Below are 13,938 nucleotides of genomic sequence, written 5' to 3'. Positions count from 1 at the left end.
AAAAGGATGGATGACCCCATCCCATGTTGGGATGGGAGAAATTCTAAAATGGAATATATGCTGCATGCTTTTACAAAGCTGATTTTCTAGTTTTCCCAAACTGCCCTACCTTGGAGCTTTTTATGTAGATATGAGTCTGTTGCTAGGGTGTTGTCAAGGAAAAGGGACTTTGAATCTTCGGTGGTATTCTTTCAAATTCTTATTTTAGAACCTTTGATTCCTTCTGAAGCTTCTCCTTTACTGGGGGATTGAAGCCTTCTCTGGACTGGGCTAGTGTTGGTCTCATTTAGTCTTACCAGGCCTCAGGTCCTACAGCCCTAAAGATGGTTGGCCTTCATGCTTTGGGGCTGCTTTTGCTCTGGTGACGGAATAACTTCTTAACTCCAGATTATATCTTGGTTTTATTGCTTCCTGAATGAAACTCACTGCCAGGGGTCCCCTAGCTATCCTTCAAGATGATCTGGCATCAGTTCGGCCTTGTCTATAACAAAGTTTATACAGCTTCAAAAATGTATGCTTTACATCACTGGTTTATTATCAGGACTACTTATTAACTTTAATGTAGGAGGGACCTCTCATAACAGGTTGTTTTATATGTATATGTGTTTATCACTGTCTCAGTGAACAAGTGGTTGAAGCCACTCGACCTCAGTTTTCCCACCTCTCATAAGTCAGGATCATTACGATGTCAGTACACATAGGGGCCAAAGCAATAGTACAGCAAGTAGGATGTTTGTCTTGTCTAATGACCTGGGTTCAATCCCCACCATCCCATATGGTCCCCTGAGCACAATATCAGTACATATAACACAACAATAAGCCAAGGTAAAAGCAACACTACTTAAGCATATTTGAACCAAGATAAAGCATAAACATTGACCAAAACACCTCAAATGACCAAACATCCCCCTATCCTGGCTAGTATGAGTAGTTGCCACTTCTTTGCCAATTTAAACTGGCTCTCACAGCTCCTCCTTCTAGCTAAAAACCCAATAACATAGAGATATCACAAAAGGTAAGACACTTGCTTTCCATGCTGCCCAACCTGGTTCAGCTCTTGGTACTGTATATGGTTGGTCCCCCAGGATATCACCAGGAGTGACTCCTGACCACAGATACAGGAATAGCCCCTGAGTACTGCTAGTTGTAGCTTACCACCCCACCTACAAGTGATAAAAAATGAAAAATAAGTAGAATACAAAGTCATAGAAGTAGTTCTACTTCTGCAGTTGGAGAAATAGTATAGGGTAGGAGGCTTGCCTTGCATGCAGCTAACCAGGGTTTGATTCCTGGCACCCCATATGGACCTTGAGCAAATCCCAACCTCCCATAGTCCTCCTCAGATCTCAGAACACAAGCCCCAATATTATACTTTTCAACACCTTCTTGAAATGGTCATGGTCCCTCATAGTATAAACTACCCAGCATGGTTGGAGAGTATTGACAGAGGAAGCCTCAGTTTCCCTTTGCTAGCTGCTGCAAGCATCTCCATTTTAGCTGTCTCCATTCCATTTTAAATATTCCTGCAAAATATTGGCCTCTTCCTGAGGAAGGGGCAGTCTCCCAGGAGCAATAATTCTGTCCCAGACCTTAGGCTAAGTGATAATGGGCAATACCTAAGGCAACTGATCAAATGGAAAACCCAGAATACCTAAACTAGAAAGACCATTCTGTAAGATTCCCTGCATTCTCTGTAACATTTTTGTTACTTGACAAATAATACAAATCCCATTTATCCCTTCAAAAGCCCCACAAAATGAGATACTTAACTTAGTCTTACACTAAGTTCCTCTCTGCATGGTGAGTTAACTTTTCCTTTCTCTTCTATTTCCTGATATCCTTATCTATTTTCTAAATGAGTCTGAGCATTTTTATTCATTGATATTTTCACACTTAGAAATATTGAAAAAGTTGGGAACCATGGACCAACACAAAAACACACTGTCACCAGTCATATATCGGTATTGAGTGTGTAGATATATATATATGATAGACATAAAATATATAAGTAGATATAAGTATATCTCCCACCTGCATATTTTTCCTTCATGACTTCATCTTATTTTTGATTCAACATTAAAATGGAGCTTTGTCACACTCTCTGACTTCAAACTATATAACAAAACAATAATTAAAGCCATGTAATATTGGAACACAAACAGACAAACCAACAAAATACAAGAGAGATCCCAAAACTAAACTCATACATACAAGACATCTAATTCATGATAAAGTATTCAAGTGCATAAAATAAAGAAAAGAAACCCCCTCAGCATATGATGTTGGGGAAAATGGACAGAGAAAAAAAGAGAAAATTATCATAATTAAACACCACACAGAAAATTAGCCCCAAATGAATTAAAGACATAAATATCATACCCCAAAATTAAAATACATAGAATAGAACATAGATGAGACACTTCAGTAGCTCAACATCAGAGATAATTGAAAACCTAACTCCAAGAGCAAGGAAAACAAAAGCAGGAATAAACAAATAGAAGCCTACATAATTTAAAAGCCTTTTACACAGCTAAAAAAACAATCACAAAAACACAAGGACAGAGGCTGGAGTGATAGCACAGCGGGTTAGGGCATTTGCCTTGCACACAGCCAACCCGGATTCGATTCCCAGCATCCCATAAGCACTGCCAGGAAGAATTCCTGAGTGCATGAGCGAGGAGTAACCCCTGTGCATCACCAGGTGTGACCCAAAAAGAAAAAAAAAACCCACAAAGACTGTCTGTTATTTGGGAGAAGATATCATACATGTTACATCATACATGAACAAAGGGTTAATACACAAAATATGTGAAAACTCACACAGCTCCACTCACAAAAAAAGAAACCAATTAAAAATGGGCAAAATACAAGCATAGACACTTCTCCAAAGAAGACATACACATGGCCCATGGAAACACAGGGGTAAAAATTCTCAGCGTTATTTATTGGAGAGATGTAAATCAACACCACAATGAGATATCACCTCATATCCATAAAATACCTATGCAAAAAAGATTGGAAACAAAAGTTGGTAAGAGTGTGGGAAAAAAAAGAACTCTAGTACACTTTTGGTGAGACTGTAAATTTATGCAGCATCTACGGAAAAGTTAGGAGATTATTCCTTTTTTAAAAATAAATGGAAGCACTCAGGTTTTTTTCCAGAACAGATGACTGGTTAAAGAAACTTTGGTACATCTACACAATGGAGTACTATGTAGCTGTTAGAAAAGATGAAGTCATGAAATTTACATACAGGTGGTACTACATGGAAAGCATCATGCTAACCGAAACGAGTCAGAAAGAGAGGGACAGACATAGAAAGATTGCATTCATTTGGGGTACATAAAGTAACAAAATAGGAGACTAACACCCAAGAATAGCCGAGATAAATACCAGGAGGTTTACTCCATGCCTTGGAGGCCAGCCACACACGCTAGGGGAAAAGGCAGCTCAGACAGAGAAGGGAGCACCAAATAAAGAGTGTTGGGAAGATCCTCCCAGAATGGGAGATGCATGCTGAAAGTAGACTATAGACCGAACAGGATTGCTACTCAATGCCTCTTTTGCAAACCACAGCACCCAAAAGGAGAGAGAGAACAAAAGGGAATGCCCTGACACAGAGGCAGGGTGGGATGGGGGAGGTGAAGGGAGAGGGATACTGGGATCAGTGGTGGTGGAGAATGGGCACTGGTGGAGGGATGGGTATTCAATCATTGTATAACTGAAACCCAAGTACAAAACTTTGTAAGTCTACAACTGTACCTCATGGTGTTTCACTAATAAAAATTTTAATAAATAACTAAATGAATAAATGGAAGCAACTTATTTTCCTCTCCCATATTTACCAGTCCCTCAAATCAAAACTCGGACAAGTTGTCCATCCATTTAGCATCTCTTTCATCGTCGTCAGCAATGCTGATGTGCAAAAGGAGATTAACATAGGATGGCTTCCACTGAAAACCCAAATGCAGAAGAGTTCAGGGCCAGAGAGATAATGATACAAGAGTGGGGTGCAGGGGGTAGGATGCTTACTTTTCACGTGGCTGACCCAGGTTCAATCCTTGGTATCCCATATGGGTTCCCTGAGCACCGTTAGGAATGATTCTTCAGCACTGCTAGGTGTGACCCAATAAACAAATCTAATAAAAAAAAGAACACAACCTTCAATATTAAGAAGGGATATCTGGTACAAACCCAAAGACTAAAGATGATAGAAAACTATGAGACAAAAGTAAAACAAACTGAGCAGAAGAAAATTGTGATATCCAACATAATGAACCAAGCAAGGTTCAAAGTACTCAGAGTGAGAAATAGGCTTATTACAGACCTACCAGCTGAAAAAAATTTTAAGACTTAGCAAGTTGGTGAAAGATACATACAACCAGGTGCCACCTGGTGCTGGATAGACTGGTACTCAAGGATTTCTACCAGTTATTAAAGCTCCAAATGACTATACATTGCAGGAAATAGGATTTTTCTCTATTGCTGCTATGCAGAAAGCAATCAATATGTACAGAAGTGCAACCAAAAAGATGCTGATGTTCAGCCTGCCTGAGAATAGCTGGTGGAGTTGAGATCTATATTGGGCATTGGGAAATAAAAGTTTCTAATACCTAAAAAGCCAGCTGAATCTCATAGTCTTACTTGCAGTGGTGCCAGAGGCATTGGGTTGGGGGAGCTTCCTTTGGTGCAAATGCCAACAGGAAGTTTTTTCGGGGGTGGGGTTCATCCACTGCTCTGCTGATAGGGAAGTTTCTATTGTTTAGAGAAAAACATGACTATCATGTGTAGATTCTTCTTTCCTGTTTGGATACCCTGTACTAAACAGTAGATACATTCTACTGCTAATGTCCTCGGCCTTATTGTTAACAATGGGAGGAAATTTCACGCAATATTGTAAGGAAACCTGCTCTAGCTAATCTAAAAGCAGTCAAAAAGCAGTAGCACAACTTTCAGTGATTCTCCATCATGAAGGTGAGGCGATTGGATAGTGGTTTCATGAACTTCACCAAGACTTCTACTCTGGTTCCTCTTCTCCAATCTAGTGACACATACGTATAGTTTTTTCTGTCATTCAGTCTGCTCTTTGGACTTAAAATGCATGTGGGAAGATGCTTTCTCTCCTGTAGTATTTTAGCTTCACTGTTACCTCTTAGGCCTGTATCTTTTACCCATCTAAACATGCCAGAGAGATAGTACACTTGGGTAGGGCACTTGCCTTGAGCATGGCCAGGCCGGGTTTGATTGTATGCAGTCCTCCAAGCACCACATAGAGCCAAGAGTAACCCCTTGAGCATCACCATGTGTGGCCCCCAAACAAAAAATAGTTAAGTGTGACTTGCTAGCTAAGCCATAAAGATTATTTATTACAATGAAAGATTCATGTAGCTAAAATCAATAAAAATGAAATGGAAATTCTATTCAATATAATCCAGAAATGTAACTCCTAAGCATTTATCAGAAGGATATGAAAGCACAAATTAAAAGGATATTTGAACCCCTTTGCTCATAGAAGTATGTTGCACTATACCCAAAACATGGAATCCACCAAACCATAACATATGAATGAATAAAGAAGCTGTGGTGTATATACCCAATGAAATACTACTCTGTCATTAAAAAAAGATGAAATTATACCTTTGGAGACAAAATGGATGAAACTTGAGGTAGTTATGATAAGTGAAATAAGCAAGGAAGTGAAAGAATTTTTTTGGCTTTTTGGGTCACACCCGGCATTGCACAGGTGTTATTCATGGCTCTGCACTCAGGAATTACTCATGGCGGTGCTCGGAGGACCATATGAGATGCTGGGATTCGAACCCGGGTCGGCCAAACGCAAGACAATGCCCTACCCGCTGTGCTATCGCTCCAGCCCCGGAAGTGAGAGAATTTTTGTATGGTTTCATGCATATGTATGATATTATGAAAACAAACAAAAACAAAAATATCCCCTAGACTCAGTAAGAACTATGGTGGTGGGGGGAAGAAAGGTAAAGTCAGGAAGGAGTCTCCTTGACAGTCAATTTCAAAGAGCCTCAAAACCAAGAAATGTTAGCAGAGACTAGCTCAGCCTGGAGGCCAGACCCCAGGGAGGAGCCTAAAACCCTTTGTGCCTGAATAATACTGAATGACCAGACTCTAATATTGAACCATCTGGTGGGATTAACTGAGCAACACCAGGAATAGGTCTGAGCCTCCTGAGAAGCGTGGTGGAAGGCCCACCAAAATTATAGAAAGGCTGTCAGAGTTGGAGGTCCTTCTTGATAACTCCCTAATGGAAAAAGAAGAAAAAAACCCAATAAAGTAAGCTTAGCCAAGCAACCCTTGTGCACTCCATTTTAGGATTTCCCAACCCCCTGTTCTAGGTATATAATTTCTCTTTTGTTTTATAACTCCATGTAGACCAAGTAGGCCTCAGGTGCCATTTGACGGCCGTTAATCAGTGAGACTGGTGGAACTTTAATGGCACCACGCAAGAGCTCATGCAGACTTTACTGATCCTGACCTCCAGGGATACTCATTCCACCAATAGAGGGCACTAGAACTTTGGTGATGGGTGTGTAAATTATTACACACCTATAATGGCATAAAGCTAACTCCCTGAAACTCTATAATATGGCAAACCAATGATAAGTCAATGAAAAATCAAATTAAAAGAATAAAAGGGTATTTTCAAAATGCCACAAGAAATCACCCTTCTAGCAAAGAAAACTATCTAAGGCAGGGCAAGTATCCTATTACAAACCATCTGGTCTTGATCATATGCAGCCTCCTCTTCTTCATATGGGCATCCCCCCCCTTTCTCCTTGAAGTCCTAGGCCTCTATCCCATTCCATAGTTCTGGATATTAATGCCATCCTATGGCCCATTTAGAATCTACATCTATATAGATTCTCTACGTGATGTAATAATGACATGAAGCAAAACTCCTGGAATTTCATAATATTGTAAACCAACAAAAAAGAAAAACAATGAAGACTGGACTGAACCTTTGACAAACACTAAAATACCACTAATTGAAAGGACCATAATTCACAGTACACGTGGATTATAGGCAGTTAAAGTAGTTAATAAAAAAATTAATGCCTATTAAAAAAATGTATCCAGAGCATTAATCCTCCAAATTAAAATGACTAGGACAGCTGAAGTAACTTAAAATAAGAGTCATTTATGTAATGATTATGTGCTAATTGATTTACTTTGCCCATTTATTAACGGGTCAAAGGAACATCTACTAAGTTACTCTCTGAGAAACATTCCTGAGGTTACGCTTTTATTTGTTTGCTTTTGGGCCACACCCAGTAGTGCTCAGGACTTCCTTCTGGCTCTGAACTTTAGGATCACTCCTGAAGAGCTGGGGGACCATTTGGGGTGCCAGGGATCAAACACAGATCTGCCACACGCAAGACAAGCTCCTTACCCACTGAACTATTGCTTCAGCCCTAGAGACAATTTTACTTGAAAGTAACTGATTTCTTTTTTGAAAACAATTTAATGTACTTTTTTGTTTGTTTGGCGGGGCATACACTACGGTGCTTGGGGATTGCTTGCAGAGGTGAACCATGAAGTACTGGGACTCAATACCAGGTCTCCTGCAAACAAAGCGTGTTCTCTAGTCTTTAAGCAATCTTCCAGTTCACTCAAGAAGATTTTCAAGTGCCTTTACTCCAGCATCTTTATTTTACATGTGAGATTTAGCACACTTGATAGGATTCTTCAAGTAGTGAGTTAATATCAGAGACATGTCTGATTAATCATAATTATGCTTTACCACGGAGATATATAACAGTGTTTTCCCAATTTGTTCTGTTTAGAATCAAATGTGGAATGAGAAAACATAAAATCAGATATTTTATCTGGGGGGTGACACTAATGATCACAATTTACTGTCTTTTTTTCCCAAAAGAGTAAAAAATCTATCCACGACAACTTTTAAGTTATGTGACGATACTGCAAGGCACAAATGAATGGAACATTGATAAATAAAGAGTACATCATATGCATGACTGGAAAAGAAATAAATGAAAATTATTTTTGAATTTTGCAAATAAAGCCATTTTCGTATTTCATTTTTTTTCTCAGCAGATAGCACCAAGCAGATCTATGGATGGAGAGAAAATCACATCTCTGTGGCTTTGTTTGTTCTCCTGGGACTCAGAAGGAAATGTGCTTAACCTTGTTCTTTTTCTTTTTCTTTTTTTCTTTTTGCTTTCGGTCTTTGGGCTAAACCAGTAGGTTCCCTGTGCTAAGGGATCATTCCTGGCAATGTTCTTGGGATCTTATGGGGTGCCAGGGATCAAGCTCTGGTCAGACATATGCAAGGGAAGGACCCTACCCTCGGTACTATTTCTCTCTCCACCCTCAAGGCTTATTCCTTCTTTTTTTGAATCTTTTTAGGGATCTAGGGCTGGAGTGATAGCACAGCGTGTAGGGCATTTACCTTGAGCACAGCCAGCCCGGCTGAGCGGGTTCAATTCCTCCGCCCCTCTCAGAGAGCCCAGCAAGCTACCAAGAGTATCTCGCCCACATGGCAAAGCCTGGTAAGCTACACTATTCAATATGCCAAACACAGTAACAACAAGTCTCAAAATGGAGACGTTACTGGGCCCGCTCAAGCAAATCCATGAACAACGGGAGGACAGTGCTACAGTTCTTAGGGATCTATTTTGTGACCCTAATCTAGAACCTTGGTCCTATCATCATAATCAGGAGGGACTCCCACCTGATCACACCAATCTACTTTTTTCTCAGTCCCCTGTCTTTATACATCTGCCACTATACATTTATCAAGCTTAGGTTTTCAGATTTCTAAACAGGATATGAATTAAACTTCTTACCATCAACAGAGGAGTCTTCACCTACTAATAACTCAGAAATTGAGAAAGATTGCATAACATCATGTATCTTTAAGGTACTCTAGTTGCTTCATTGAAGAAATTCATTGTCACCACTCTTATACAAGCCAACATGGGCAGGCATAATTTTATATCTCTGCACTATTCAGGGAAGTCCAGTGTCTGATTTCTTATTTAATCCAGAGTTTCTCAACCTCTGCACTATTGTTATTTTGGGCTAGATAGCTGTTTGGGGTGAGGTTTAAGGGAGAGTCTTCCTGTCTAATATAAGATGCTGTGCGAAAATCCCTATTCTTTATTCTCTAGATGCTAGATATCTAAAAGCCAACCCTTCCCCATTTATCCATATAACAATTAAAACTGTCTTCATTATTTAGAATGTCATGTACCTGGAGTAGATCACCAGTTTAAGTCCATCTTTATGCAAAGTTGCTTTCACTTCTTATTTCTGCACTCAGGGATCACTTCTGGTGGTGCTCAGGTATCAGCTGGGATAATGAGGATTTAACTCCAGTCAGCCACATGCAAGGCAAATGCCTTACCAGCTGTGCTATCTCTCCTGCCCCTCGCTTCTAATTTCTTTTGACTCTCCTCCCCCACTCAATTAATATAGATAGTGGAGTCGTCACCCTACTCCTGTTGGTACCTCCATGCAGATGAAAGGAATGCACAAAACTAAAGTGGAATGGGAGGAATGAGTTCCCAAACAAAACCCTTATCAGTTTCTGCAGCAAGTTCCCAGAGAAGATACCATTTGAGCCAAATTATGTTGGAGGGAAGATAACCAGCAAAGCAAAATCTAGGTTGGGTTAGGCTAAGTCCAAAGAGGGTTCTGGAACAGATGGATATGATAACATGGTCTGTGTGTGGAAAACAGTAATAATGCCAAATTATTTTTGTATTTCCCCAGATTCATGAGAGGAGAGATGGAGGTTAGCATGGTAGGCACCAGTCTACTCACATAAGACTTTACTTTCTCAGTTTGCTAAGAAGGGCATTTTTGTATCCAGAAGGACTGGTATTTTAAAATATCACTAGAAATACACAATAGAAGGCTTATTAGCACTGTAGCAATGTCCTCCCATTGTTCATCAATTTGCTTGAGTGGGCATCAGTAACAACTTCATTGTGAGACTTGTCATTACCGTTTTTGGCATATCCAATATGCCATGGGTATCTTGCAAGGCTTTGCCGTGCGGACGGGATACTCTCGGTAGTTTGCCAGCCTCTCTGAGAGGGGCAGAGGAATCGAATCCGGGTCATCTGCGTGCAAGGCAAATTCCCTAGTCGTTGTGCTATTTCTTCATCCCAGAAGACTTATTAAAAATACTTATTTTCTGGAGTCCAGTGTGATAGTACAGCAGGATGGGTGGTTGTCTTGCATGCAGCAGATCTAGGTTTTATCCCTCACATCCCATATGGTCCCCCAGCATGGGCAGGAGTAATTCCTGAGTGAAGAGCTAGGAGTAACCCTTGAGCATTTCCGGGTGTGAACCCCCAAAATACTTATTTTCTACAAGTGCTTGTAAAGATATTGATTCCCCTAGCCTGAATTTGACGTATAACCAACTATGTTCTCTTATTTTTATACTGTTAAAATTATAAATTGCATTGATTGATTTTAAAATATACCATCTGCCTTATATTCCATTACTAAACAATGCCCCTTCAGTTATAGTATATTACTATTTCTATATCTTGCTGAATTCTTCGTTAATATTTTGTTGGTGACTTCGAGTCTATGTACATGCATTGTATTGATCTTGCTGATTTCAAACAAGCAAGGAATTATATCACCAGCAAATTAAAATTATTCAGAAACAAAAAAGGAAATTTTGGGGGGGGGATGGTCTCATGGGTGAACAGGGAATACTTGACTGGAACAAATGTCTTCTGGCACTGGGGCAGGGGTGAGGGGGATAATTAGGGAAGGCAAAACTAGGACAACGGAGGAGGGGAAAAATGCCTGCCACAGAGACAGGATTGGGGATGTGAGGGAAATTGGGACATTGGTTGATGGTACTGGGCATTGGTGAAGGGATTGGTGTTAAAATAATATACTGAAACTCAATCATAAATAAATGTCTTTGTGACTTTGTAATTCACAGTTATTTAATTAAAAAAGAAAAAAACTGACTTATGGATTTGAGAGGAACTCAAAAACTTGTAACCAAAATGCTCAATGGTAGAAACTGAAAGATTGAAGCATGGTTGCTTTTTTTTCTGTTTATGCATTCTCTCACTGTCACTGTCCTCCCATTGTTTATCAATTTGCTCGAGCGGGCCCAGTAACATTGTGAGACTTGTTACTGTGTTTGCCATATCGTATATGTCACGGGTAGCTTGCCAGGCTTTGCTGTGCTGCCGAGATACTCTCGGTAGCTTGCCGGGCTCTCCAAGAGAGATGTTTCTGGGAGAACTTTCCTCCTTTCTCCTGGATCACAAAAACTGCTCACTTCTATGCATGATTTATCTGAGTGACCCCAGAGGTATTTTTGCAGTCTTCTTGAGTGGCCAGAATGATTTGTTATATATCCATGATGTCTTGTTATATCCAATGACAAACAACAATTGACAAAAGTCTCGAAGATCTACAAATAGCCAAAACAATTAAAAAAAAAGGAAATCCACTAGACTCAGTTTTTCTGTTTTCAAAACTTACGAAACTTGAGGTCAAACAGTTTGACACTGGTAAAAAAAATAATGAAGTACAAAAGAGAGTCCAGAAGTAAACCTGAGTCAACTACGTGTAAGTCAAATGCCCTACCTGCTGTACTAGCTATCTGGCCTATTGTACTTTTTATAGGAAAACGACATATAAAATGGGCCCACAAGGGTGCTGTGTGTTTGCAAATGTGTATGTTAGAAAGAGGTGTATTGACAGTTTAATGATATTTAAAAGGTTTGAGCAAGGAGAGAACAGAGACAGATCAGACAGCAATGTAACCTAGGAGTAGAAGTTGACAATGAATCTATGGGGTCAAGTTTTCCAGTTTACCTTTAAGATAGGAAGTGGAATTGGGGATCTTTTATAGCATATGAATTAGGGCAAGACATCCTTCACAATAGCAACTTTCCTTTATAGCATATGAGCATTATCATGACTGAAATTAAGGAGTCCACATAGAATTGTCATCAAGGTGACAGATACATGACTTGGTATAGGGAAAGGGATGAGTTAAAGGAGTGAAAACAGGATTTCTATTCAAGGAAACTGGACTATGACTCTGTTTTTGATTTAGGGGGGGAAACTTTTTTGTTGAGGGAAAGAGCTTGGACCACACATATCATTCTCAGTGATCCAAAGGGATATTTATGGAGTTGGGGATCAAATTGGGGTCAGCAGCATTTGAAGCATGCATCATATCCCCTGTACTACCTAGTTTCTGTGACATTGCTTTTAAGAGTATGTGCAGGGACTGGGGGAGATAACTCAAAGAGCTAGAATTCATACCTGCCATGGAGAGGCCCAGGTTTGATCCCTGGCATTACCATTTTATGGTAATTATCATTATCCCTCCTGAGTATCCCTGGGTGTAGCCATGCTGACACTGTTGAGGAAGCCCCGCCCCAAATAAACAACCAAAAATATAACAATGGAAGATGATTTAATCTGGACGGGAGAATAAGAAAAATAGGAGACAGAAAGGTACCTAAGTGAAGAAAGTACTATGCTAGAGAATGGTTTAGGGATGAAACTGGAAAGTTTGCATAACCTTAGGAGACACTGCAATGAGGCAGTTCCCACTAGATAAGTTAGTTTCCCCAAATTTCTCATCCTCCAAAGCCTTTTTCAACCAAGGAAATCTCCTAAAAAGAGAGGAAAATACAGAATACAGCTTAAGATGCTGACTTGAGACTAAGGAGTTTCTATATAAGACTTTCTGTCATTATTAGCAATGTTAATTAGGATTGTGTCCTTTTGTAATGTCTGGTCACAACAGTTCTGACAACCTCTGTTTGCAGACAGGCTGCAGAGGTCAATTTGGAAAAGGAGCCCAGTGACACCATACTACCCAGTAAGCACTGACCCTGCAGTCATGGGACCATGACTCCAGCATTTGCAATCTCCTTGAATTAGGGCAAGACATCCTTCACAATAGCAACTTTCCTAGTCCCTGTTATTTTGGGTATATTCATAACTCTCATTTTATGATGACCTGCATGGTATGTTCGCTTTTGTTTAGTGTCTAGATGATGACATAAAAATGTGCTCAGAGAATAATCTAGAAGACTCATTACTGGGGCATGACAGAAATCTAAGAGGCCACCTATTATTTTATTCCATTTGCATTAAATGTCAACAGTAGGCAAATCCATAGAGATGAAAGGCAGATTAATGGTTGCCTAGGTCTGAGAGAAGAGGGAATGACAAGACTACTACTAATGGTAGAGATTCCTTCTGCTGTGATACAATATTCTGAAACTGTGTGGTGGTTATGGTTGAACTCTTGGATTCTATTAAAAACCACTGAATTATGTATTTCAAAGGAGCTGATTCTATGATATGTGAAGCACAATAAAGCCTTTAAAGGATTAGGTACATTTTCACATTCATCTCATATGAATCTGTACACATATGTGCATATACATTTATATATAAATTCACACTGAGTACATTTTCACTGTGAAATGGTTCTAAGAGTTAGTATTTCTACATTAATATTTAGTAATTGAGTTTGTTTTCAAAATCCACCTTTGCTAGTACTAAGAACACTTGAGGATGAGCTAACTGTGGGTGTGATAATGAGATTACCAGGTTTGGAGGGATTGTTTTATTTTGGGGCCACATCCAGTACAGGGGTTACTCTGACTCTGCCCTCAGTAATTATTCCTTGTGATGCTTTGGGATTGAATATATGAGATGCCAGGGATCAAACTTGGGTTTGCCGCGTGCAAGGCAAGCGCGCTACCCACCACACTGTTCAGCCCCAACCAGGTTTTTTTTCAAAGGCTGAAGTGAAACCAAAACCCAAACCCAGGAAAGTCCATGAAAATGGTTAGTGTACAAAATTCAGAGAAGCTATGGTTTCATTGTCCTTAGAAGTACTGTGGTGAAATTAACAAAAGATTAATGGAAAAA

This window comes from Sorex fumeus, unplaced genomic scaffold, assembly GCF_029834395.1.
Source record: "Sorex fumeus unplaced genomic scaffold, SorFum_2.1 ptg000058l, whole genome shotgun sequence".
NCBI classification, from domain to species: domain Eukaryota; kingdom Metazoa; phylum Chordata; class Mammalia; order Eulipotyphla; family Soricidae; genus Sorex; species Sorex fumeus.
Note: the sequence above shows the minus strand (reverse complement) of the source record.